Source organism: Phasianus colchicus, chromosome 6 (genome assembly GCF_987193195.1).
Source record: "Phasianus colchicus chromosome 6, bPhaCol1.hap1.1, whole genome shotgun sequence".
In the NCBI taxonomy this organism is placed as follows: domain Eukaryota; kingdom Metazoa; phylum Chordata; class Aves; order Galliformes; family Phasianidae; genus Phasianus; species Phasianus colchicus.
Window position 1 is genome coordinate 39905564 of NC_143441.1, and position 25434 is coordinate 39930997.

At 38.1% G+C, this 25434-nt stretch overlaps 1 long non-coding RNA gene across 1 annotated transcript; it reads right to left on the minus strand.

Annotated features, from left to right (window-relative positions):
• Positions 1–543: 543 nt before the first annotated feature.
• Positions 544–14468, minus strand: LOC149917562 (uncharacterized). The gene is made up of 4 exons (XR_016467540.1): positions 14298–14468; positions 14092–14139; positions 2305–2393; positions 544–1861 (listed from the first exon to the last, which is right to left on the minus strand). It is a non-coding gene; the product is annotated as an uncharacterized LOC149917562 (long non-coding RNA).
• Positions 14469–25434: the final 10966 nt, after the last annotated feature.

A 25434-nucleotide genomic window follows, 5' to 3' on the forward strand; every position in this document is an offset into this window, starting at 1 on the left:
TGGTTTGGCTATGTTATTTTGTCCTACTTAGTAGGGAAGTTGTTTTCCTTACAGGATATACTTTGACTAATCTTTAGGGCCAGAATGCATCCCAGAGGATGCACAGCAGACCCATCCCAAATAACACTCTGTGTCCAAGACAAGCATTAATCTACAATGGGTTTTGTACAGCAAAGGAGAGTTTCGGCTTAGTAAACACTCTCTCTTACAGGAAGTCAGCTCTGGAAAGTGTCTTACCAATCCTTCTATTTTTATATGTTTAAAAAGTCCTGGTATCTTCACAGCAAATTAAATAGGTCTGGTTCTTGGTTACATATGGAAACATCAGATACAGGAGAGGAAGGTGCCACTATTCCCTTCTACCTCTGCAGAGCCAGTGACAATTTTATCCTTCTAAAATAAATAATAGCCTCAACTTCCTTTGATCTCAGATTCTTTATTCTTGAAAGATCATCTTCTTTTTGAAACCCTACATCATTTCAGGTACTCTTTTTTTTTTCTTTTGGTTTGATTATTTTTTTTAGACAAGTTTATGGCTGGACCTGAAGTAGTGATTTGTTTGAGTTTCATGGCATTATAGTTGCTATTCAAGAAAGTTGCTGAGACTATGGCTGTATTACTCCAACTTGGAAAGATCACAGAACTGGCAACTCCCAAAACAAGATCAGCCAAGAACAGTCTCATTTGACATGTACTTCCATTTTTAGCCTGCCTGCAGGATTCAGGTTTGATCGGTACTTTGTTGACCCAGTGCTGATGTCTGTGCAGGGGAGAACAATTTTACATAAAATTCTGAAACAAGCCCTATTCTTTTCTGGTTCTATTGTGTCCTAGAATACATCTGATAATATGGCAATGAAATCATTGCCTCCAGCTTTTTCCCAAAGGAATTTACCAAAAGGATAGTGAAATGATCTCATTTAAATCCCTTTCCACACAAAGCATTGAGCCGTACCAGCCAACACCAACACTGGTTCCAGTGTGGTCATTTTCCTTGACAGTCTTGGGCAGTTTCAGAGAGATTACAGATGGATGGATCCCATTTGGTTCCAGCTGGACTGGAATGCAGATGGATCCCAAATGTCAGAAAAAGGATCCTCACAGTTGAAATACTTGTGGATACTCAAATTCCCTTGGAAAGCGACAGTTCTGGAAATAACATTTTCAGTACCAGTAAATTAACCCCAGAATGGCATTTCCTGGCATGTCCACAGTCTGGATGTGGTTAGGTTGAAAGAGATGCAGAAAAAATATTGAATTGAAGATACTAGTTAGCTCAGAGGTGCCCCATGAGAAAATATCTAGACTTGTTCTCCCACATTTTAAAGCCCTCCCTTTTGTTTAAATAGTGTTAAGATGGATACAGGTAACGAAACCTGGGGAGACTGCTGGCTTGTGTGAAAAATAGAACAGCTATTCAGATGTGATAAAGCAACTCAGACAACTAATGTAATCTGCGATGAATATTGTATTTCCTCACTATGGAAGGATAAGTGTATTTTTTGGACAAAGTTGTTCAGGCTCCAGCTCTACTGGTGGCACTGCAAAGAACTATTTGTCCCAAAGTCCCGTTAGAGCTGACAATGCTCAGCACTTTGCAAGACTGGATAACAGCTGGTTTGAAAAATATCTTCAACTGAAGGGTTAAGAAGATAGTCAAATATGCTTTCCTAACAGGAAACTGAGCTCAAATGCTCTGAAAGACATGAAGTGGAGCTACCGCCAGGCACCAGCAGGCTGGGAATCCTGGCTTCCCTGGGGTGCTCCTGAGCGCCTGCAAAGCGCCTGGCGGGGTCCAGCACTGAAGAACATGTCCATAAGCACAGCAGGTTCAAGCATGCCAGGATTATCTCCATGCAGGCTGAGAAGAAAGAAAACTCTGCTAAAATTCCTGCTGATATCAAAGGAAAATCCTCAGAGATTTCTGCCAGTTAGCTCATTCTGTACTGTCCCTTTCTATCATGGAGCCAGGAACAGAGATATACATCAAATATAGACCAGCTGCTCAGAAGTACATGCAGATACTGACACTTTAATCACTTTTATAGGTAATGCTTTATGTCAGTTCCCAGTAGGGACTGTAGCCTGGACTATAATTTTGAATGAGAGACCTCAAATTCAAGATTAGTTTTGAATGTGTGTGGGAGAGAAAACAAGAGAAATCTGCTTTATGTGCTGTCCAAATTGTTTATCTTAGGGCTGAGTGATCTGTCGAGCAGATGGCTAAATAATTTTCAAGCTTCCCATAGAAGGCTGAATCTTCTGTGTTTGTAGGTATGCATGTACAGGTATATGTTTCCCTACCTTTGCATTTACTGCTTCAGACCTCTGGGCTGTCCACAGGGCACTTCTGCGTCCTGGCTACTTGACTACAGGAGACTTCCCTGGGTCTTCTGTATAGTAGACAGACAAGTGAAATTGTTTACCACATAGAAAAGCAAAATATTTGAGTCTAGCAGTCAGTGTATGTGACCTGATATATGAACTGTGGAAGTATAGGATGCAATGCATGCACTGCTTTGAACTCATAAAAATACCAGTGGATATTTAACAGATTTTGCTTTTTTTCTTCTTCTTCTTTTTTTTTTTTTTTATTTTTTTTTTTAACTACATGAATGGGATGCTTTTCTTCCTTCTAATTTTGACTATGAGAATTGAGTACATTTTCTATAATCTGGAAATAAAATACAGCAGAACCATTACTCAGTCTGTGTGTGAGAAAATGGACGCCTTAGTCCCATTACAGAGGTAAAGCATGGCTGTTTGACCACCCCAGTGATAAACTATACCAGGAATATAACATTACTGAAGTAGTTTACCTAGATCATTTTAGCCTTTTCCATGACTGCTGCTACAACACTAAAAAGGAATAGAACTGCTACAAATCACTGCTTTCTGTACTTATATCTCATTTTGTGATCAGATTAGCCAATGTCTGACTATTTTCATAGCATCAGAACCATCTTGTTAACAAGGCCTCTGGTACATGAAGTGATTATGTTCTTGAATTTCAGAATTCTATAGTCTTCTTGAGCAACAGTTTCTCAACCAATACTTCATTCCAGTATCCACTAAACACTAGACCTGATTTACAAGAGATGTTTTAACATTTTACTTTCAAACTGTCTTACTGGAGATGTATGTTGACTTACCATTTTTTTAATTACTCATTCATGTATTTTACTTGTGCTAGAAGGGTTTATTTGCAGATGTTAACATATTTATTTTTCCTAAAATGTTCAAAGAGCTGCCTTAGGTTTAGTATTCATTTTTTAGAACCTCAAGTTCCATAGCTAATTCCATGAATGTGATTGTCACAATATATATTGCACTTCTAGCTGCTTATTTTTCTTTAACATTGTCATTAATAGAGCATCTCCACTGCATAGAAATGAAGTGTCTCCCTTACACCTTTCATAACCTGAACTATGTCTCATCAGAGAGCACTTCTCCACTCTTTTATGCCTCTGGAAACATGCCGTCCATGCTATAAATCTCAACAGAGCTGGAGAGAAGCAACGTCAAAATCTCCAAGACAACACACAAAGATACAACAAATCAAAGGCAAAATAGTAATGGTTCGATTAGACTTTTAAATTGGATATTAAAATGAGTTTTGTAGTTAAGTACAATTGTCTCTTAGAATTTGGCAGGGAAATCATTAACCAAATGATGTTAAATTTGCACAGATTGTTGAATAAATGAGTAAGACTTGCTTTGCATGGCAGCAAACCAACCAAAAAACATACACACAAAGAATTGCTGGCAGTCCACATGAACAAATAACTTGCGTTAGGATTAGACATTTTTTTAAAGATCAGTAATTGAATAGTTACTATTCTCATTAGCTATCCCTCCAAATGAAGCAGCCCTCTTATAGACTGTGAAGTTTTAGAGAGGGAAGGGTACAGGCATGTGTTCCTTGTATAATATAAGGTTTCTTGCTTGTTTACTAAATGTGTGTGGTCAAATCTATAGTTATTAATCACAGTTTATGGATATATGTTCAAGATGCATGTAAAAGTCAGATAATTTTGCATACTTGTTTATCTTCTTATTTTGATAGAGGTGTTTCCTCTCTCCACTAGGTCATATCCAGAGAAATCCAGGTATCTGGATGCACAGATACAAACAATGCAGAAATTTTTCTAAACAGTGAATCATCCAAAAAGTACTTCATAAAGCTCAACTTAGTCACCAGTAGATTTGCCCTATATCATTGAATTGGTTTAGCTATGACTAGCAATAAATATTCAAAATATTTTTACAACCAAATTGTCATTTCTTCCTCTTAATGATAAAGTTATTTTCTAAAATCCATCATGGATATTACCTGGAGTTATAGGTTAATCATACAGTAAGGGTGTGCAAGAAAACCAGAGGAATAAACAACTACATATAAACTGTCTTCCAAAGGCAAAATATAATTATAATTAAGAGTTAAAAAAAAAAAAAAGGATTATTGGCTATCATGTAGTATGTTGGTACTGATTGGATTAACATTGTACAAAAAGCAGGGAAAAGTCAGTCCTATAGCATAGGCGTGTGCAACATAAAACTGAAATGAGATCCTGGTTCTCATCTCAGCACAGTGATTACTTATGGAGTCGTCCCAATCCACGTAATCATCTCTCAGTCAGAACAGGAAATTTACAATCAGACCGTCTAGAAATTTACAAATCAGCTACATAAAAAGTGCCAGGATGGTAAGCAGCATATAACAATGGGTGTGTGCATATCAGCACTTCATCCTCCTTAAAAATGTTTTTTTTTTTTTTTTTTACCCTTGTTGCCCTCTGGGAACCATCTCCATCCCATGCTGTTCCCTATATCTCCAGCCACAAAAGTGGTTGGTGGCATGGCATAAGCAGTCTAGTAATTAAACAATATCACCAACTGTGACGTTGAGTGCTTGAGCCTTATTCATTGGCAAAGAAACAGCTAAAATAACCAGAACAGGGAGAGGGTGATGACAGACGGGCATAAGTTTGAGACCTGAAATGAAAGACCTTGGTGGTAGGCTGGTGAACATACATATATACAGAGGTTCATGGAGGAATATTTTCATTTAGAAACTGGAAAATCAAGCAGAAGTATGAGCTGAACTTAATGGCAACTTAGTGGAAGGGAAGGAGAAGAGTTCAAGAAGCTAAAGGCAGAGCTGGAACTTAGAAGTGGGTGGGAGCACAGAAACATTTAAAATAAGAAATTCTCAGATGTGATTTTCCCCAAGTATTTCCAGCACTGAAATAACCACACTGGTCAGTGTCTATGATGTGATCTCATTCCCAGAAGTACAATTCCAGTTTCAGATACCCTCATAAAATGGTTACATCATAGAGACGCTTTCAATTTTACAATTGAAATAGTGTCGAAGAATAGCTTCTCTACCAGCGCACACACTAATGAAGCATATTGGAGAAAATACTCTTCCTACATATTAATAAAACCAAAATAATGCCTTTAGAGGAAATAAAGGAGTTTGGGGTTATAGTTAAATTTGTTCTGTATTGAAAGGCATTTATATTTCCACTCCAAGGACTGTAGCACATCCACTTAAAGTACCTTGGTTCACAAGGCAACTCAATAAAGCAGTTCAAGTCCAATGAGTTCAATGGAGTTATGCCAGGCACGGATTAGGCCTCATGACTAGAAAATATGGTTTGTTAAGGTGTGAATGACATGCAGCTTCAGCTCCAAGTAAATATCAGACAACAGCAACTGTATCCCATTTATTCCAGAATTCACCTGCAGACTTTGCAAGTTCTGTCTCCATTTGAAAAAACTGGGATCACAGAATCACAGAACTGTAAGGATTGGAAGGGACCTCTAGAGACCATTGAATCTAACTCCCTTGCTAAAGCAAGTTCCTTATAGCAGGTCACATAAGTAGGCATCCAGGCAGGCCTTGAATATCTCCAGAGAACAAGACTCCATAACTTCTCTGGGCAGCCTGTTCCAGTGCTTTATCACTCTGACAGTAAAGAAGTTCTTCCCTGATGACTAATATCTTAAAAATAAAGAGAGAAAAAAAGGCAAATAAAATGCTAAATGGCAAAAGAGAGAAGAGACAAACCACACTAGAAAAATGACACAACATGGGCCAAATTCACTGAAAAACAGACAATAGTATGAGAACGTGATATTTATTTTCAGTGTTGAATATGCACAATACATTTAATATGCTCAAGGTGCATTATTCAATCTGCAGCAGCTGTCTTTGTACAGAAATCTGCAGAAGAATCAAAAGGAGCAATGTACCAGGCACCTTCCTATGCCCCTGGCTAGCTGTCACAACACTCCTTCCTTCTATTCAAATGCATCACGTAGCTGATATTTTTCTAAAACAACAATGTTAACTGTTTAGCAGGAAAGGAAATACAGACAAAGGAGAGTAACCCCTTTGTGTGAAATGATCTATAGCCAGCAACATTTCCACAGGAGGAAATAACTATTTGTTGTTAGACTACCAACTCAAAACAATGAAACAACATGAAAGGTTCAAAGTTAAGTGAATTGTTTGGTATTTTCCTCAAGAAGCTGGACCAATTTCAGAACTAGATCTGCTCTGACACCCTACTTCTGGAAAGCATCATTATTCATTTATGCTTTGTCTTGGAGTAGGAATGAATGTAAGCCTGAGTTTCTGTGACTTAGAAGAATAAGCTATTTAATTGCAAGATGCCAGCATTCTGTTCAGTTTGGGGAAGATAAGCTTGTAAATCAGAGAATTTGTCTTTACTTCTAGAGTGAAGCTGAAGTAGATCATTCCTGTATGTGAGCTTTTATATAATACTTCCATATTACCTCTTGAAGGCCTTGATTCAATTTTTCTTCAAATTCATACCAATATATTTATTTTTATTTTCCCCTTTTTTTCTCCTTTCTTGCTATTTTTAAACTTCTCATGGCATTTTTTAAACATTCTCAGCTTAATTTGCAAGCCTAGAGGTATAAAACAGAATCACTTTTAATAGTTTATAAGTGTTCAAAATTTTTTTCTGTCTTTAAAATTACCTTATTCTGATATTTATAATCCTGAGATTACTGAACGCACCTGATACCATCTAAGATCCAATAAAAGGGAATCTCACTACTGAGAAATGAATTTTTGTCATGTCAAGGAATGATTTATTTTTCAAAACAGAATACATCAGCTCGGCAAAAACTCACCAGGCAAGCTTTGAAACTGGTGAATGTGCAAGCTACTTCTCCTTTCCTAAATTAAACTGAACCTAAGCCAAATTGTCTCTAGAAAATAATAATAATAATAATAAAATGATAAAAGCAACCAATATCTGCTTTCACAGAATAACAGAAAATAGAAGAAACAAAAAATTTAGAACTTTTGCACTGAGTCTCTTTTTTCTGTTAGTAGAAATACTATTTAGAGATGAATGCCAAAACAATTTTACATCCTAGTAGGGACTCACTGTTGGAGGTACATGGGAAAAAGATCTGTTTTAATACAGCATAGGTTGTCACTCCTTCTTCCGTATATGCGTGTATCTCTACCGAATAGGAGTATGTCTTCATTCCATATATGAGTATACATATATGATTTATCACACTATAGAACACAAGTTTTCTTTCTGATGTAGTGAGAGTAACACTAGTAGCCATCCTGCGTCCTTTCGTGTATGCTGAATCTTGTCTGTTTACACAAAAGAGCTTATACTGAGAGTCAGAAACCACTGGGCTGCGATTTTCTTTCTTTTAGAAGGAAGTGTAGCACTAAGCAATATTGAGGTTCCTGGAAAAAGAATACAAAACTGAAGACCCCAACAAGAAATGAAGAAAACATTCTAAGAATCATTGGAGGAAATCCTTAGAACTAGATTCAGGCTACACTGGGAGCAGTGGGAGAGGGTCCAAAGGAGGGCCATGAAGATGATTAGAGGGCTGGAGCACCTCCCCTACAAAGACAGTCTGAGGGAGCTGGGCTTGTTCAGTCTGGAGAAGAGAAGGCTGCGAGGTGACCTCACTACAGACTTCAGGTACCTAAAGGGAGCTTATAAACAAGATGGGAGTCAACTTTTTGAAAGGGTGCAATTGCAGAACAAGGGGAAATGTTTTTAAGTTGAAGGATTTAGGTTGGATGTCAGGAGAAAGATCTTTACCAAGAGAGTGGGGAGGTTCTATAACAGGTCGCCCAGAGAGGTTGTGGATGCCCCATCCCTGGAGATGTTCAAGGCCAGGTTGGATGGGGCCCTGGGCAGCCCGGTCCAGTATTAAATGGGGATGGTGGCAGCTCTGCCTGTGGCAGGGGGGTTGGAACTTGATGATCCTTCCAACCCAAGCCATTCTATGATTCTAGGATATGATCAGCTGACAGTAAATGAGAATTTTACTCTGAGTTTTACTAAAAGAAAAATATGTGGAAAAATCATGGTTCCTCCAAAAAGGAAGGAATTTAGCACCTATTATAAGCATAAGAAATAATAATATAATAAGAAATATAAGAAATATTAAGAAATAAGTTATCTACTGGAAAATTGATATCATTTGTATTCATTTCATATTGAGATATTTACTACCCCTATGCCAGAAAGCATAGGGGTACATAAGAACATTCATTTTAAGTTTACATAGAAAATAAACGTGGGCTAGAAGATACATATGTGCAAGTAATTCATGACATCAGAATATAAGAAGCTCGATGGTTTTGGACTCTTTTGGATCTCTGCCATAACCTGTCTCAGCTCCTTAAAGTCCCAGTGTCTTTCCTCAGAAGACAAAAAATGGATGACTTTATTAGGAGCCAGTTTTCCAGTAAACTGGTAAGGAGTAGATTTCTTAAATTATTTCACCATTCCGGATGAAGATACAGGATAATAAAACTAATCCAAGGCCTGTTTGATTAAAAAAAAAAAAAAGATTTTTAAAAAACAGTATATAAAAGAGGCTATAAAAAAATGTATTTTGAATAGAGACTTCAGTTTTGTCTCATCACTATGGTATATAAATTACTCATGGTAATTTATACCCACAAAAAAATATGTTCAAGGTTCTATTTTCTTCACTTTTTTGATGTCATGATTGAAATAAACCTAAGATTGCTTTGTAACACTATCTCTCTTTGAATTTATGCATGTGTCTCTTCTAGAGTAACAACCTGGTAACTGAGCCAAAGAATTTTTGAAGAAGTGGAAAAAAAATTGTTGTAGCAATTCTAGGCAGGCAGCAGCAATTTCTCATACCAGGTATTAAAAGAGAGTAGGCCAGCACTGAAGGAAGATCTGCATTCAGAAATCATTTATGATGAGTACATGTTGAAACGTACATGCTGAAACAACTGCAAAAAGTGATGCGTGGCAAGTAAAAGAAGTATTAGGATTATTTTCAGGTAAGTTACATCGTAATTAATTTGACAATGTACTTTGACAAAGTTCAGATCCTGGACATGGCTGTGTGCTGTAAACTTAATTTTTCCTTACATGGTTGATTAGATCACTGATTTTCCCTGTGTAACTCAGGTCAGATATTGTTCTCTGTTCTATTTACTTGACATACATGTAAAGGAGTTTTGGATGGTAACAAGGAAACCCTAAGTACATTTCTCCCATTTCAGAAGCAGAAACCAAAGATGGCAGCCTATTAGTCCATGACACTTATGGGAGAGTTAGAATATAATGCTTTGATTAATGTCACACAGACTCTGATTGAGCTTTCAGATCTTTTCGCCAGTGGCACCGCACTGTCAAACATATCTTGAAATATATAATACACTGCAGTGTGCTACAGGATGCTGGAAACTTTTCAGAGCCACAGATCTCTGACTGAACCACTCTTGCAGATTTAATTCAGATGAAATCTGAAGCACGAGCTCCTAGTTTAAGGAAGGGTGAACTGCATACAGATACCAAGACCTGAAAAACAAACAAGCAAAACCAACAAAAACAGATGTGGATCAGAAAGGTAGTGCCTTCAAGGGTGAAGGTCATGGCAAACAACTACTCAATGATTAGTCTCTCAGTCACGTTTTGGCCATTATTGCTATCTGTTGAGATGCAGTTAGTTCTAGAAGAGTAAGTGCAGTTGGTCATCCTTCGGTTTGAGGAATGGTTGTTTTCAAACATACTATGAACTAGTGCTTTGCATTCCAACATTAGTTTTTCCATGCACTCTTTTGCCAGAAAAAGAAAAGGCAGTGATTTATTGGCCTGTTTTCTGAGGAAAGTAGAATCTGTTTCCCCTGAGAATTTAGTGGGAAAAAAAATACAAGTTTCCCCCAAACCACTAACATGTAGTATAGCAAAGATAATGGAACTACGTCTATGAGCGTTAAACTTATGCTCAATTTCCAAGCAATCTTGGCAATTCTTAGTTATATTACTAAATTTTATTTTTCTCTTCTATACTCTGCTGACTATATTAAATAATGCTATTAAATCAATGCAATCTTTGTTAATGTGGTGTACATTCTTCCTGAAGAAGAAATATTAATGCTGCTAATCCTAAAATATTTTTACAGCAATTTAAGTTTTGGAAAGCGGAACAATATTTTAAGATCATAGAACATCTCTGAACAATCCATAAGAATTGATTATACTTGAACACTCCTGTTTTTTTTTGTTGTTTTTTGGTGGGTTTTTTTTTTTTTTTCAGTTGTTTGAATAGCCAACAGAGAAACAGTTAGATCTGTCATGATCACTTGGTGTTGAAAGGTCACCAAGATGCTGTGAGTGTTCCATTTGATGGGCTAGGCCATTGTGTGAAGATCGTTGTGGATTGTGGATAATTTACACGCACCTTTAAAGAGAACAAAGAGTATAAAAATTGAGACAAACTAAATCCCATGAAACGTACCAATCATCCCTACAGAAAAATTTGATGAAATAATCCTTGGTGCCTTTGTCATGAGTTGTTGACACTGCATCCTCAGGTAACTGCATTAAACTATATTCAGTGAGTACTATCTATTCTCCCCACGATAGCATTAGAAACAAAAAAGGTAAACAGTGTCACCTAGCAACAGGTGATGGTTTCGGGGCATAACTAAATTACTCCTGGACTGCCTAATGTTTTACTTGTGGCTAGTAGAAAATATATATCTTAAGGCTGGAGCAAGCATCATATTTAACTCTACTAAATTATACTTTAACACTCAAATGCACTAAGGGAGCATACTTGGACTCAAGTGAGGTGGCCATTTTTATTCCCCTATTCTACCTGTTGCTCTTAAAATTTTTCCTCTTGTATCTAGAACAGAAGATAGGTATTTACTATTGGAAAGAAAACAAAACCAACAACATGGCTGCAACATGCAAGAGTTACTCATCTCCCAACACAACTTATGCTTGAACTAGATAGGGAAACATTTTTCTTTCATAGTGGAAGCTTTCATAACTTACAGATATCTTCATTGCCTACATTTCAGTAAGCTTCAAGGTCTTTGAAGTGTTTTGCATAAAAATACATTGAAGTCTTTAAAATAGTGAAGAGGTCAGTGACAGAGACAAGTGTGTGAGGTGCAGGAGGTCCTCTTTGGCATCCTTGAATTCAAATCAGAGACAGAAACCTTCCATTCTATATATACCACAGGGAATCTTAACCTCAAAATTAGTTATTTGACCAAGCTAGCTCTTCCACTTTCTGTTGAGGGCAAAACAGTACAGCTTCTTTAGAGAAGGAGATTCAACATAAGAAAATAAACTGAATAAAACAAAATAAAGTGACAAGTATGTAAAAGAAAAAACTTATGGGAGACCTGGACTTCTGTAATTCCAGCCTTATGACCGAAGGGAACGGAGAAGGAATAATGACAGAAAACTGAAGTTACTGTAATGTCAAATTTCTAAGAAATGTATATTCTAAGAAACGTATACAAATGCCAGTCTGTGGTCACAGAAAAATGCTGACCATCAGTAAATCATAGAACAGAAGCATGATGGCTCAGGTTATCTACCTGGACTCACACAGGTAATTTGACACTGTCTACCAAGACAATTTCTACTAAACTGGAGAGATATGGAATTGACAAATGTACCAATCGATGGATTAAAAACTGACTGGATGACTGCACTCAGTTGTGGTGAATACCTGAGTGGCTGAGTGATAACAATGATTAGTCATGTTCCTCAGTGAGATTAACAGCACTCAAGAGACCACAGAGGACACTCAGCTGATTGGTGCACTAAAGGGAAGAGATGCCATCCAGAGGAACTGTGAGAGACTTAACAGATGAATGCATGCAAACCTCATGAAATTCAAAAAGGCCAAGCACAAGGTCCTACACATAAATAGGGGATATCTCAACTATGGATCTGTATACAGCTGAGGGGAGAATGGATTGAGAGCTTCCTCAAGGAGGTCTTTCAGGAGTTAGTATACAAAATAGGGGAAAAAAAAAACCACAAAATGATTGAAGAGAATAAGAGAGCTAATTTATTTGAAATAATGTGAGATAATACAGAACAATTGGAAATAGTAAATCAAAACAAGAAGGGGAGAAGAGAGAGCAAGTCCAAGTCCTTATTGGCACTCATGTCTGGCCTCATGGAAGAGCAGAAAGCTCTCTTCCATCACCTAGAATCAAAAAACACATAGGGAATACTGGAGACTATAGGGAATAGCACAGTGAAAAGAAACCTCTCAGCTTCTAGTCAGACTATCTGCCTCTCAGAAAGCTGCAACTCACATGAGAATAGCCGAGAAGCACAGGATCTAAGATGGGCAGCTCCTGGATATTGTGCTCCAGCACAAAATAGCCTCCCCCCCAGGTCACAGTATGAAATACTGATAAAAGCAGGACAGGTGAAAAAAGGGTACGGCCAGGAGGAGTAAATGAAGCAGTCAGTGATGACACACCTTTCCAGTTATTCTAGAGCCCTCCTGCTCTGACTGATTGACTTCAGCTATTCTGAAATTCCTGACAGCTGTAAGTTTCACTTTTTGAGAGCACAGAGTGACCAGGACAGAGGGACCCATTTTGCCAGTTGACAGGGACAGAAGGAAGGACACACACATCAACCAAAAGGATAAGCTTTACTGCCTCTTTCAAAATAACACAAAAAACCAGCAGAGGGTTGATAGAGTTAGGGTAGTATGATTAGATTATGGTTGGACTTCATGATCTGTAAGGTCTTTTCTAACCTGAGCTATTCTATGACTTGAGTCTATCTATCAACCATTGCCCTACTACTACTTGGACCATCATCCAGACCTGCAGTTGCTGGGGAGCCCTGGTTGCAGCAAGTATCTGGAGAACCTGTCCCAGCAACTGGGAAGTCCTACGGCAGCGTGTCCATCTGGTTTCCTCTGTCTGCTGTTGGATTTGCCCCCAGGCCAGGGTTCAAAGAGCAATTAAGGGAGTAATGCTATCTACTAGTTTTAGCGTACTACTAGCCTCTTTGGCATGACTGCCTACCAAGGCCCCCTGCAGCACACTTACACTTAAAGTGGTAAAAAACACTACAGCAAGATTCCCTCACGAACAAGGAAGATATCATACTACCATTACTACAGCACAATAAGCATTATAACACAGCTCCTCCAGATAATCACCAAAATATACATATACATCCTAACATAGAAAATTAACTATATCTTATAGGTACAATTAATTCTATTAATGTAAAATAAAATATAAATACCCTATATATACACTGCAAGATTATGATCTATATCCACAGGCCCTAAACGAAGGCAGACCTATATCAGGCCTCAGCATTACAGCTCTAAAAGCCAGTTTCATAGGATGTTTTGCCAACTAGGTCCCAAGAAGTCTCTCCCCACATCCACAATGGATGGTAGTAATTTACACACCTACCACCGAAGATAGTAAGTATGACTACACACAGGCCACTATGCAAGATAGTCACCACTTGCCACATCACACATGAACTTACCTGACCACAAGCAACATAGAAGCCTATTAAAATAAGGACACAAATAAACTACACAACCAAGAACACTAGTGTATATTCATTTTCTAAAGACATTCAATACTTGACAGAGAACAAAATTAGCCTTAATTATGACAGCAAAGACAACAGTGAACAAAAACAAAGATAACAACTGATAAGAAAGTCTCAACTATAGAGATAAAAAAAAGCATTAAGAACAAAATATGTAGTCACAGAGCATTACCAGAAGCAGATAAATAGAAAAACTCAGCACAATATGCTCATCAGTGACCTGAAAGAGAAAAAAATAAAAAACTCAACAAAATGGTTACTTGTACAAATCCAGGGGAGACCACCACACAAACCACCCTGCCCCCCCAATGGGGGGCATCAACCACACAAACAAACAACACTCCCCTAACACAACAGTAACTCTCCTATGGACTGTACCTGTTGCGATACTGCAGGACAACATACAGCAGTGCCCTATCCAGCCCACTCTTTATGCAGTCAATGATCAATTGGCCTCAGCTGTTGGAACAGGTGTTTTCAAACCCTGTTTGAGACAGCGTTGTGGCCTTAATTTGAGGCTGTTGTATAAGGATTGGATTTGATTTGTGCTTTTTTCTTTTGTTTGTTTTTTTTTATTTTGTGTTTTGTTTTGTTTTTTTTTTTTTGTTTCTGTGTCATTTGTTTTGTGTTTTCTAATTTTTTTTCTTTTAAGTTCCATACTGAGTGCACATGGTTAGAGTGGCCTTGTTGTATTTTGCAGTTCCTTGCTTTGATGTTACTTTTTTTTGAGTATGTTCTCTGTTTTGGGATCAGTTGGGCCTTTAAGCAAAAAGTTTTTCTCTTTTTTTATGTGCAGTTTCTGTTGCGATCATCTTTTTTGTTCTGAGGTTGCATGCTGTTATTTCTCTTTGTGGCTACCCTTAAAAAACTGAAGTCTTTAAGAATTGAAAGATATATGCACTCACTTAAGGTGTGGTTTTGTGATTGTATTTACTGTATTCTTCAACTGTTCTATCCTTATAGGATGTTTAATTCAAACTGCTCTTTATCAATGTTATCCTTGTTTTCAGTTTTATTTTGTAGATGAGTACTGGAGTTTTTTGAGTGTTTTTTTTTTGTTGTCGTTCTGAAGTAGAGTAACAACCTTTCCTGCTTCAATAAACATCAATAAATGCTTTTGTTTTTCCTTTACAAAGAGATAAAAATAATGGTTTTATCATCTTATTAACGTAAACCATGATTTGTTTCATCACCTATTTCCTAAACATAATAAAGGTGTCATGGAGTTATCTCTACCTGTGTCTGTGACAGTGGGGACAGCAGGGCCACTGGCTCAAAAAGGGGAGTGGACAGAAGGGAGAATGTTGATGCTTTATGGGCCGGTTCTGCCTGGTACTGTGACTAATGGGGCAGGGGAACCCTGGGGGAGGGGTAGGGAGATGGGCCTATAAACAGAACAGTGGCAACGATCTGAGAAGGAAAGTTAATTTACTAAATATATTGGAATCATAGAATTGTTCAGGTTGGAAAAGACCTTAAAGATCATTGAGTTCAACCACAACCTAACCATACTACCCTAACAGCCCTCTGCTAAATCACGTCCCTGAGCACCACATGTAAACAATCTTTAAACACATCCAGCGATGGTGACTCAACCACTTCCCTGGGGAGCCTATTCCAGTGCTTATCAACCCTTTCTGTAAAGAAGTGTCTCCTGATATCCAGCCTAAACCTCCCCTGGCACAACTTCAGGCCGTTTCCCCTCGTTCTGTCACCAGTGAGAAAACACCAACCCTGCTCTCGCTGTAAGCACCACTCAGATACTGGAAGAGAGCAATAAGGTCTCCCCTCAGCCTCCTTTTCCCCAGACTAAACAGCCCCAGTTTCTTCAGTTGCCCCTCATAGGCCATATTCTACAAGCCCTTCACAAGCCTTGTTGCCCCTTTTTGGACCTGCTTCAGCATCCAAAACTGAACACAGTACTCGAGGTGAGGCCTCACGAATGCTGAGTACAGGGGCAGGATTACTTCCCTCGTCCTGCTCATCGCATTTCCTGATACAAGCCAGGAATGCAAGATAACACACTATAATACAGTATTTTCAATAATTGGAATTGAGGCTAATAAATAAAATGAGAGAAGGAGAGTGTGTGTGTCTGAAACCAAAGACTTTACTCTGCACTGAAGGTGAAGCAGCTAGGGAGCACACGCACACACTGCTAGGAGCAAGAGAGACCCTCTGAACATGAAATCCTCCAGGCTGTGTAGTTCTTCTCTCCCGAGAGCCAGACATTTGGAAAATGGGCAGTCCATGGAAGTGGGGCATTAACTCTTTAACTCCCAATGCTTTATGTGATGTTATGATGTGGAATACCAGTAACAAAGATCATAAAGCCATGACAAAAGAATAATATGTTTCCTCAGTTTGTTGCTCCAAAAGTGCAGCAACAAGTGCATCCTTGTTCTGTTCCACATTCATACAAGTAAGGTTTCTGAAGGCTGTACTGGATAAGGTTGCATCTTACAGCTTTCTTTTTTTTAGATTGTTTTTAATTGTTAAGAATTATTCTTATGTTTTATTAAGAGGATTCTACCTTTATTTGCTCCTCAATTACATTTTCAGTCTTATCCCTCTAAATATTAACTACTCTTGTTATAGCTAAGTTAACTATTTTAGTGCATGATTTAACAACACTCTTTAAATATGTTTTTCTATTTTCCTTTTTTTTTTTTTTTCTCTTTTTCACTACTTAAATGTTGCACTATGATTCTTCTCATGGATCAGTGCACATAGGTAGATGACTTCTTATGCGCAGGTGCATAACTGTGGTTGATTCCAGTTGTTTTTACATTATTTCTCATGAAGTAAAACAGAAGTTCAGTGTTAATTTACTGCATCTCTAAAACCTCCGTGCAACGTAATATGTAGCATTAATCATTCCTGCAATCAAGTGAATCTATATTTTCTGCAGCCAACACATAAGTTCTGTCCCAGTAAATAAAAGACTTCTGTTTTTGTGCTATTCCTGTATGAGCGTTCTCTGAAAGTCAAAAAACGTCCTGGAACTTGTGCCATTTAGCATAAGCAAAAGATTTTCATCATATTTCTCAATTTCTATATTCTGAAGTTCTGTCGTAAACTGTAATTGGTTTATTTTATTTGCAGAACTTTTCTGCTTAATAGAATAACATAAACCCACTGCACTGAAATTGCCAGATCGTGGCCTGTACCAATGGTATAGCACCAGGTAAGAAGGAGTGACTAACCCAGGGAGCTCAGGTGCAAACAATGCACCTGATTGACTGAAAGGGGTGGACCCTCTTCACTTTCACTGAAGAGTAAGCACCTGAGGGAACAGCATCTTTTCATGTAGAGTTTGCACTTCTATTGAGCTGTTAGTGGTTGTTGGAAGGGATGAACCAATTTTCCTTCTTTGTTATCTTTTGTTGCTCTATAGTGTTTATATTCCATTAGAAGGCACTGTCATTGCCTTCTTTTTCCGTACATTCCTAAGTAGGAAAGTTTTGATTTTTTCAGTCAATGAGTGCTTAATGAGAAAGAATTATAAAAATGTGTGGTCACGGCACTGAATAAAGCAGAAAAAGTGCAACAATTTTCAGAAATAGAATGAACAGTACATGTGCATATAGAAACACAGAACTGAGTATATACTTGCATAGAGGCCCATGGCAAATACAGCTTGTAAAGTAAGTATTCACACTTGTGCTCCTTGCATAATCTGAAACAATAATGGAGGCCATAGTGGTATCACGAAGCGATGTTTATATTACTCCAATGATAAAATCATCAGTAGCGTAAAAAGAACAAAACATAATCACATATTAAAACTTGTGTATGTAGTTCTGAAATACACAGTTGTGTTTAAACTTTTTAATTGTTTACTTCTGTATCTTGAAGTCTGAATTTTTTCAATTTTTAAAGTAAAAAAAAAAAAGTTATAAAAAAGAATCAAAACAGCATCTGCTGTATCAGCGTAAACAGTAAAAAAACTTCCACATAATTAAAATGGCAAAACATTTAATACATATTCATGTTATAAAGTTAACTATTTGTTTTGTATCAGATGAGAAATTAGCTTTGCTTTATTTCCTTTTTCTGGTGGAGCACACTGTGGTAAATCATAGAATTCAGAGCCGTGAAAAGGACAGAAGAATATTGTGCATGTTTAAGAACAGGAGAGGGATTTTTTGATAAGCATTGTTTCTGCAGTTCTTATTACATCCTATAATGTACTACTTCAATGAAATGAAGATTCTATGACCTACTTTTAAGCAAAGATTTGAAAATCACAATGCAATACAGAAAATGCCCATTAGTTTATTCATAGTTAAAATTGTGCAGCATGTGACATTTTGATGTGCTATGGGCAGATTCCTCAAATGCATAAAATGCAATTGCCTACAGTAGAAAATATTTTCACACCAAATGATGAGGAGCCAAAAGACAAAATAATTCTCTTGCTGTACACTTATGCTTATTTCACCTTTACTTTAGCATACAGATAGAAATTAAACAGTTTAGCTGCAACTGTGAGCTGCACAGACCATCAGCATGCTGTTGAGTCTTTCTCTCTTGCCACATTTAATGCTCATCACTGTGGATGTTTTTAAACTAAAACACAATGCTTGTTTACAGGGAGACATACAGGAAAATTAGTTACAGATAAACCAAAGCAATGCTTGTTTATGAGGATACATGTGGGAAAATTAGATGCAGATTCACCAGAGTCAAGGAGATTCACTTCTGGAGATAGCAGTGCCATCTACAAATTCTGTAGCACCCAAAGGCTTCTGTCTGGTAGTCAGAAATAACCTTCCTGCCCTGGGATGTGGAAATCATCTAATCCATGTGAGCATAGATCAGAGTAGCTTTCTTATTCATGAAGCACAAAACCAAGCATTTCCAGAGTTGACCTCAAATTAGAGGGAGAAGGTGCCCCAGGCTGCATGGACACATGGAAAGCAGCAGCAGTCGCCATGTGAAGAATTAGGTGTGCTGATAGCAGCTGAGTTTTTGAAAGGAAGTGAATGGTTAGTAAGGCTGGATTTTGCTTTGCACATAAAGCATTGATATACAAATATAACGGCAGATATGTGGCACAGACAATTGCTCCGGCTCTACCTGTGTGAACCTGAGCGGCCCTGAGAGCCAACAGGGAACTACATGCAAGATGCATCAAGTCTAAATGAATCCCATTCATCCCATACTCGTCAGGAGCCAAGTGTATTGTCCTTGACCATGGCAGGGGGTTGGACTAGGTTATCCTTAAGGGTCACAAGACCATTCTGTGATTCTGTACTTCTGTGAGGTGACAAGTAATGAAGATATATTGCAATTGAAATTTACAGCTAAATCAAGTGACCACTGGATCATAATTGGTGAAGTGAGTTTACTACCTCCTCTTCTGTTGAGGTGAGTTCTTAGGTAGTTCTTAATGGGAACCAAATGCTAATGCATGCCAGGTTTCTCTAAGAGGGCTGCACAGCAGCAGAAACCTTTTTATTCTTTTGCTCTGGGTCAGAAGGAGCTCTGAAGAAGAGAGGTTCTGAGAAAACAACAGTCCTTGGTGGGTCATAGGAGATTTATGGAGCATAGGATGAACATGAGGGTCATAGAAAGGGAGGACAGAACCTGAGATGCTGAGATGACAACAAGAAGTGCAGGGAACATAAGTTCAGCAGAACTTAATGAAAGAGAGGTTTTGGGAAATGCCCAGAAGTTTTGAGCAGCCCTGTCAGAAAGCCCATCTTGCTAGGACATGGTGCAGGAGGAACTTTGCTGGCAAACTCTCACTTTTACTACAGTTCAGTCTAGGCTTCTTCCACAGTGAAAAGCTCATTCCTTCCGGTTATGTTCAAATAAAAACTGGTTTTCAGTTTAAGAAAGTGGTTTTAGTCTTTTGGGCCGCTTACTCTAAGGAGAAGATAGAAGTTCAGCAGCAGGCAAAGCTCTGCTGAGGCTGGGATGCCTTTACCCCTGAGTGACTTTGGACTGAATTTAGAAGTGCACTCAAACCTTTCATCTGGAAGAGGAGGAGCAGCAAAGAGCTGAGGGAGCCTTCATCCTCAGCTGTCAGAATTGCCTGCAATAAACATTTGTCTGTGACCTAAATTGCTTTTAGCTCCCGTGCGGTTCTTCTCATTTAGAAATAAAGTCTGGAAGATCAGAGCATTGTCTGAGCATCACTGACATGCTAAGGTAGCCTAGTTATAGCTTGCTAGCTTCTGGGTATGCTGCAGCAAGCATCATATCTACTCCAGCTGGCGCTAACAGAACTGCACGTGCGGATGGGATGGCCTCAGAGAAAGGCACTGCTCAAACTGCAGGCTTGCCCCTGGTCACCAGGCACTTCAGAATCCTCTACATTTTTTTTCCTCTTTTTCTTTTTTCTTCATTCTTTTCTCTCTTTTCTCCCCTCCCTCTTTATTTTACTTGCTTTTAGTTAATTTAATTAATTGCTTTGTACTTCCAATTATTGTGGGCAAGTGTAAGTTTGAATTCTTTTTAGATATGACTTCTTTTATATATTAGAACAAATAAATTAGTTTCCAGCTCTTTCAAAACCAGCACGGATAAAATCACATTTCTGCAGCATTTTGACTTATTTCTAATGAATTTTATCTGGTCCTTTTTTATACAGCAAAGCAGGGCCAGCCACAAAAAATGCAGCATTTTATCCTTCTGCAAATTTGGAGGAAAAAAATTACCTACTTAAATTTGCCGAAGCTCTAGCTTTTGTAACACATAGATGATTGACATAGTAAAAGGAGATTGCACAAACTTTCACTGATTTTCTACAGGACAGATTTATTCCTGGCATAATTCAAGTAAAGTTAAGGAAGGAGTCTGACTTGAAGACTCTTGAGTAGATTTCTGCAATTTACGGTTTACAAATCCTCCCTAATCCTTGTTCTTCCTATCAGTTACGGTCTACTAGTAGGCAATAAGTATCTGCCATGTTGCCAGAGTGAAGTTGTTTATCCAGTTTTAAGTGAGTTTGGGAGTCTGTTTGTTTGCTTTTACAGGGTGGGTGCAATTACAGGGGCAATAATATGCATGGTTACAGAGTAACTGCTCTGTGGATTAGACAACAGGAAATCCATCCATCTTCCATGTGTTCAACTGTTGCGGCTCTTACCTTCAAGTGAATGATGTCTCTCCAAAAATACACAGAAATTTATCCTTACAAAAGTTTGGGGTCAAACCAGATTAAATCATACCCCATTGTGCCTGTGGTATTAGCATGGCAGGAAGGGAGAATCCATTTTGACTTAACTCTATCATGATTTATGTCTGGGGAACTCCCTCAGCTCTCCCCTTTAGTGTTTGGACTTGAACATTTGGTATTATTGTCAGCACGAGATCTCTGTATGGTGGAGGATGTTGCTCTCCTCTATCATGAAACTCAATATTTAAGCAATCAGAGCTGTTTTTTCTGCATCAAGCAACAAATGGATTTTTATCTTGTTTCTGCACATTCGCTTATACACACTGAAGATAAATTTCCCCTCTCCATCTTCCTATTCTATAACATGTGCTTGTTGGGCATATGCGTGCAAATCCTGATTTGTCTTGTCTTCACAGACAAATTCTCTTTCCCAGCACTTTTTGGATCCGCAATCTTTTCTTCTGTCTACACTCTATCATTTGTTTTATTCCCCAATTTGATTTCAACTCTGATTTAATAGCTCTCTCACTTGCACCTGCCCTTTATATATATATATTTTTCAACTCTTTACTACTTGACCTTTCCTAGACCTTATTTAAAAGACTCATATTGCCCTTTCTATTGTTATATTGCTCTTTCTGACCTTCTTCCCTGGTTCTTCTCTAACCTTGCGGTTCACTCAAAGAAGAGAGGCAGAGGATGTGAGGGCAAGACAAAGCTGACACTGACTTCCATGAAACTCGATTTTGGCCCAACAAATTCTTGAAAAATAAATGGGAAGTAGTTGGAAGAGAATGAGAAGCCACAGAATCCTGGGATCAGAACCCAGAAGAACTGTAGTGTGCATATTTATAATCACCTTTGTATTCTTGTAAAGTTATCTGATCATTTTTTAAACGAGTTATATTTTATATATAACATGTATCAGACTGAGCAAAGATTAAATTGTGTAGATGTATGGATGTCAAGATTTGGCCCAGTTTTCAAAAAGATAATCTTTTTTTTATAATAAAAAATAACTTCCCTCTACAGATGTTCTACCACAGTTAGGGAATTCCCATTCTCAGTGTTATTCCTGCTGACCAGGAGAGATGTATGAATGGAGCAGTCAGCCACAGGAATGACACTGCATACAAAAATAATTGGAAAAAAGTTCTGTTACCACGACACATTTGTGTAGTAACAGCCAAAGATGATAAATTTTACAAGTTGGTCAGGGTTGAATTGGTAAATCATGCAATCAGTTATGGGTTAAATATTAGCAGAAGACACTCTCTGAAGAAAGGGCAGAGTTGATTATATTCTTTTGAATGATTCCCAGATGGCAACATGTGCTTTCCAATAAAAGTAATTATATAATCCACAAACCTGAGTTCCAAGTTAAAGGAATGGTAGTGAAAATTGCAGAGTAAGAATTGAGGACCATGGCCTTTTCTTTTTTTTCTCTCTCTAACAACAAACAAAAAACTTCACATGTCCTAAGAGCTGTTGAAGTGAAAAATTCTGATTTTAAGAGATTTCATACTTAATGCATTAACTATAATCTTTTCACTCCAGACTAAAATGCAGTCATTTTTGCACTTTATTGTGGTACTGTGATTTATATGAAGTGTTCCTTTTTCTATGGCTTGCAGTGTATGGCTTGGAACTGAGTAGCAGACTTTCAAAGCTGTTTGATGCTGTTACAGTAAATGTCTGTGGCATTGAGGCACGTTTACTATATACACCTTACTTGCATATTTCTGTAGAGCAGCTTGTCCCTTTTTAATGCATTCTTCTCATTTATTATTCTTTGAAGAACTGATGATCCTATATATTCAAAAATATTCAGGTTGTCTGTTCATCCCTCAAGTAGCAAAGACTGCTTGTAAACTATAAGACTAAAAATAACATATAGAAACTAAATAAAAAGCATGATTTAAAATTGTTGGGCTCCTAGTCCTGATTTTGACATTTCTTCTTTTGCTCTTCCTGTTATTTTGCAAAGTAGGGCTGGAATTCTCATCTAATCCCAAACTGAGATTTTCAGAGAAATATCAAATGAATGGAGCTTCTGGGAACTGTTAACATCATAACCACTTCAAAATGGAATTAAAATAGTCACGTTGCCATTCAACAGCTTCCATATTAAAGTTCTGAGAATTGCTTTTGAACTGCCTGGTTAGCTAATTAATGGACTCAAAGGTAAATGTTTGTCCAACAGTTAATTCCTTGATTACTTTTTCTTATTTTGCTTGTAACAGTTATATGAATCTCTGAGTGACTTCTCAGTAATGAATTTTACTGGCAAATGTACTTCTTAATTAGATGTCAGAAGTAGATGTACTGATCACATAGCAGATAGGGACCCCACTATACGCCTGAGCATACGAAGAGTTTTGATGGGTGCATAAAACTGTTATGGAAAGAATGAGAGAATAAGACTTCTAAAATCATACTTTAATTATTTGGCCTTATCAATATCTGGTGCAGACCAGATTTCAATCACAAGTCAACCAAAAGACCATAAGGCAGAAAGCACCACAGACCATTTTTCATCTGTTACCTCTTCTGATTTTTTCTTTGTAGATCACCCTGATTATGTTGTTATTATGACAGTTTTTAATGCCAGGAATAAGTAAAGAAAAGTTTTAAAAGATAAGGTTTCTTTTCTTAGAAATGTAGTTTGCTAAGGAAGCATACATGTTTCAAGCAGATCATACTGGGTGATTTATCTATTGTCAAATAAGTAAAAGTTATCTATTCAGGTCATTGTTGGTGATCTTGTGACTTCTGTATGGCCAGTGGAGAAAAACAGGCACCATCAGACCGCAGTTCATCAGAGTTGGCTATGGTGTCTAGGATGGCTCAGAGCTTGGGGATCTGACAATGAGATGAGCTTCTCTCTTGAGGTGCATCTTCTCCCCATTTCCCTGTGAAAAGCAACCACAGTAACTATCTCATGCTAATTTTTGATGCTTGCCTTAGGGCAGATGACCCCAGTAGCCCAGCTTGGAGCTACAGAGAGAATTTCCACAGCAGCCTAGAGCTGTGGAGACCAAAGGGTTTACCCTAAAGCTAAGGAGTCTGTAACACCACTGGAAGGTTATTTTGTGCATCAGCTGTTTGGAGAACATGTGTCCCTGTGGGCCTGGCTAAAAATCCCACCAACTTCTGGCATTTAGGAACACTTCATGTTTGAACTGATGCCTTCAAATGAAAAAGATAAATTAGTGGTAGTGCTTTTGAAGTGATATCATCTTCACCAGTCACAAAAATCCTGTTAGTTAGATGACAGAACTGCTTATATTTTTTTTTAAGTGCTGACAAATATATTTTCGAACTGAGATCAAAATGATATTATTTTCCCTTGAGTGCAATGATGTTTTATTTATATATATTTATTTTTTTAAAACCTCTCTGATATTTAAGGGATTTATAAGTTTTGCTTTGGGTTTGTTTTTTTCTTAGCACAGGTTTATTTTAATCAAATGTAAGTATTAACTATTTATTAGCTGTGGCCAAAAATAAACTTTTAGATCTGGAAAGCAAACACATTGTAAAGCTCTCACAGTTTAATCCTGGATTATGCAAACACTCAAATACGAGGAAGCTCATGTAAGGAGGCATGGGCCTGGGAGGGCCTGGGGCAGTGCTCCCTCAACTCCATTCTCAGACATCTGCAAATCTGGATCTGTGCTTAGGTGAGGGCTGCCCAACAGTTTACAGAACAAGAGCCAAAAAAAGCAAATGTACATATGTAAGCCCCTGGCAGCAGCACTGTTATCATTACTGGTAGCAGAGCTGGGACTTTGTGACAGACAATGCACATGGACCAGGGAGCTCTGCCCCAGGTGTTTCCAGTGCTGCCCCACCACCCCAGCTTATGCAGCAAATCTATGCCCTCACTTACCCATATGGGTCTCAACAGCTTGTATCCAAACATGGGTTTGGATACTGGTTGTCCCCTATCCCTGTCACATCACCAGTTTCTCCCAGCCCTAGCTTCTGCCCCTCTGTTCTGCCCTATATGGACTCCCACCACCATTAATATCTTAGTCTCCCATCAGCCCAACTCAGACTCTGCTTCTGTCTCTCCGTTTTCGACTTTTTGTTATTTGCTGGTCCTTTTTGTTAGTTTTTGTTGTTGTTTTCCAAGCAGAATGGCAGGTTTTGTTACTGTGTTCTTACCAAGTACCCACAGAATATGCCCGGGGATGCACATCACCTCACTTCCAGAAATTAATTGTAATACTAGCTCTGAAAAACCTGCTATTCTTCAGTAGGAGGCTTAATTAACCAGTAGCTAACTGTGTAGAGGAATCTCAATTCAGCATTCATTTAAGGGTTGGAGCTGCCCATGGTGTGTCCAGTCCATCAGCTCCTGAATTTATTGCCTGTATTTCT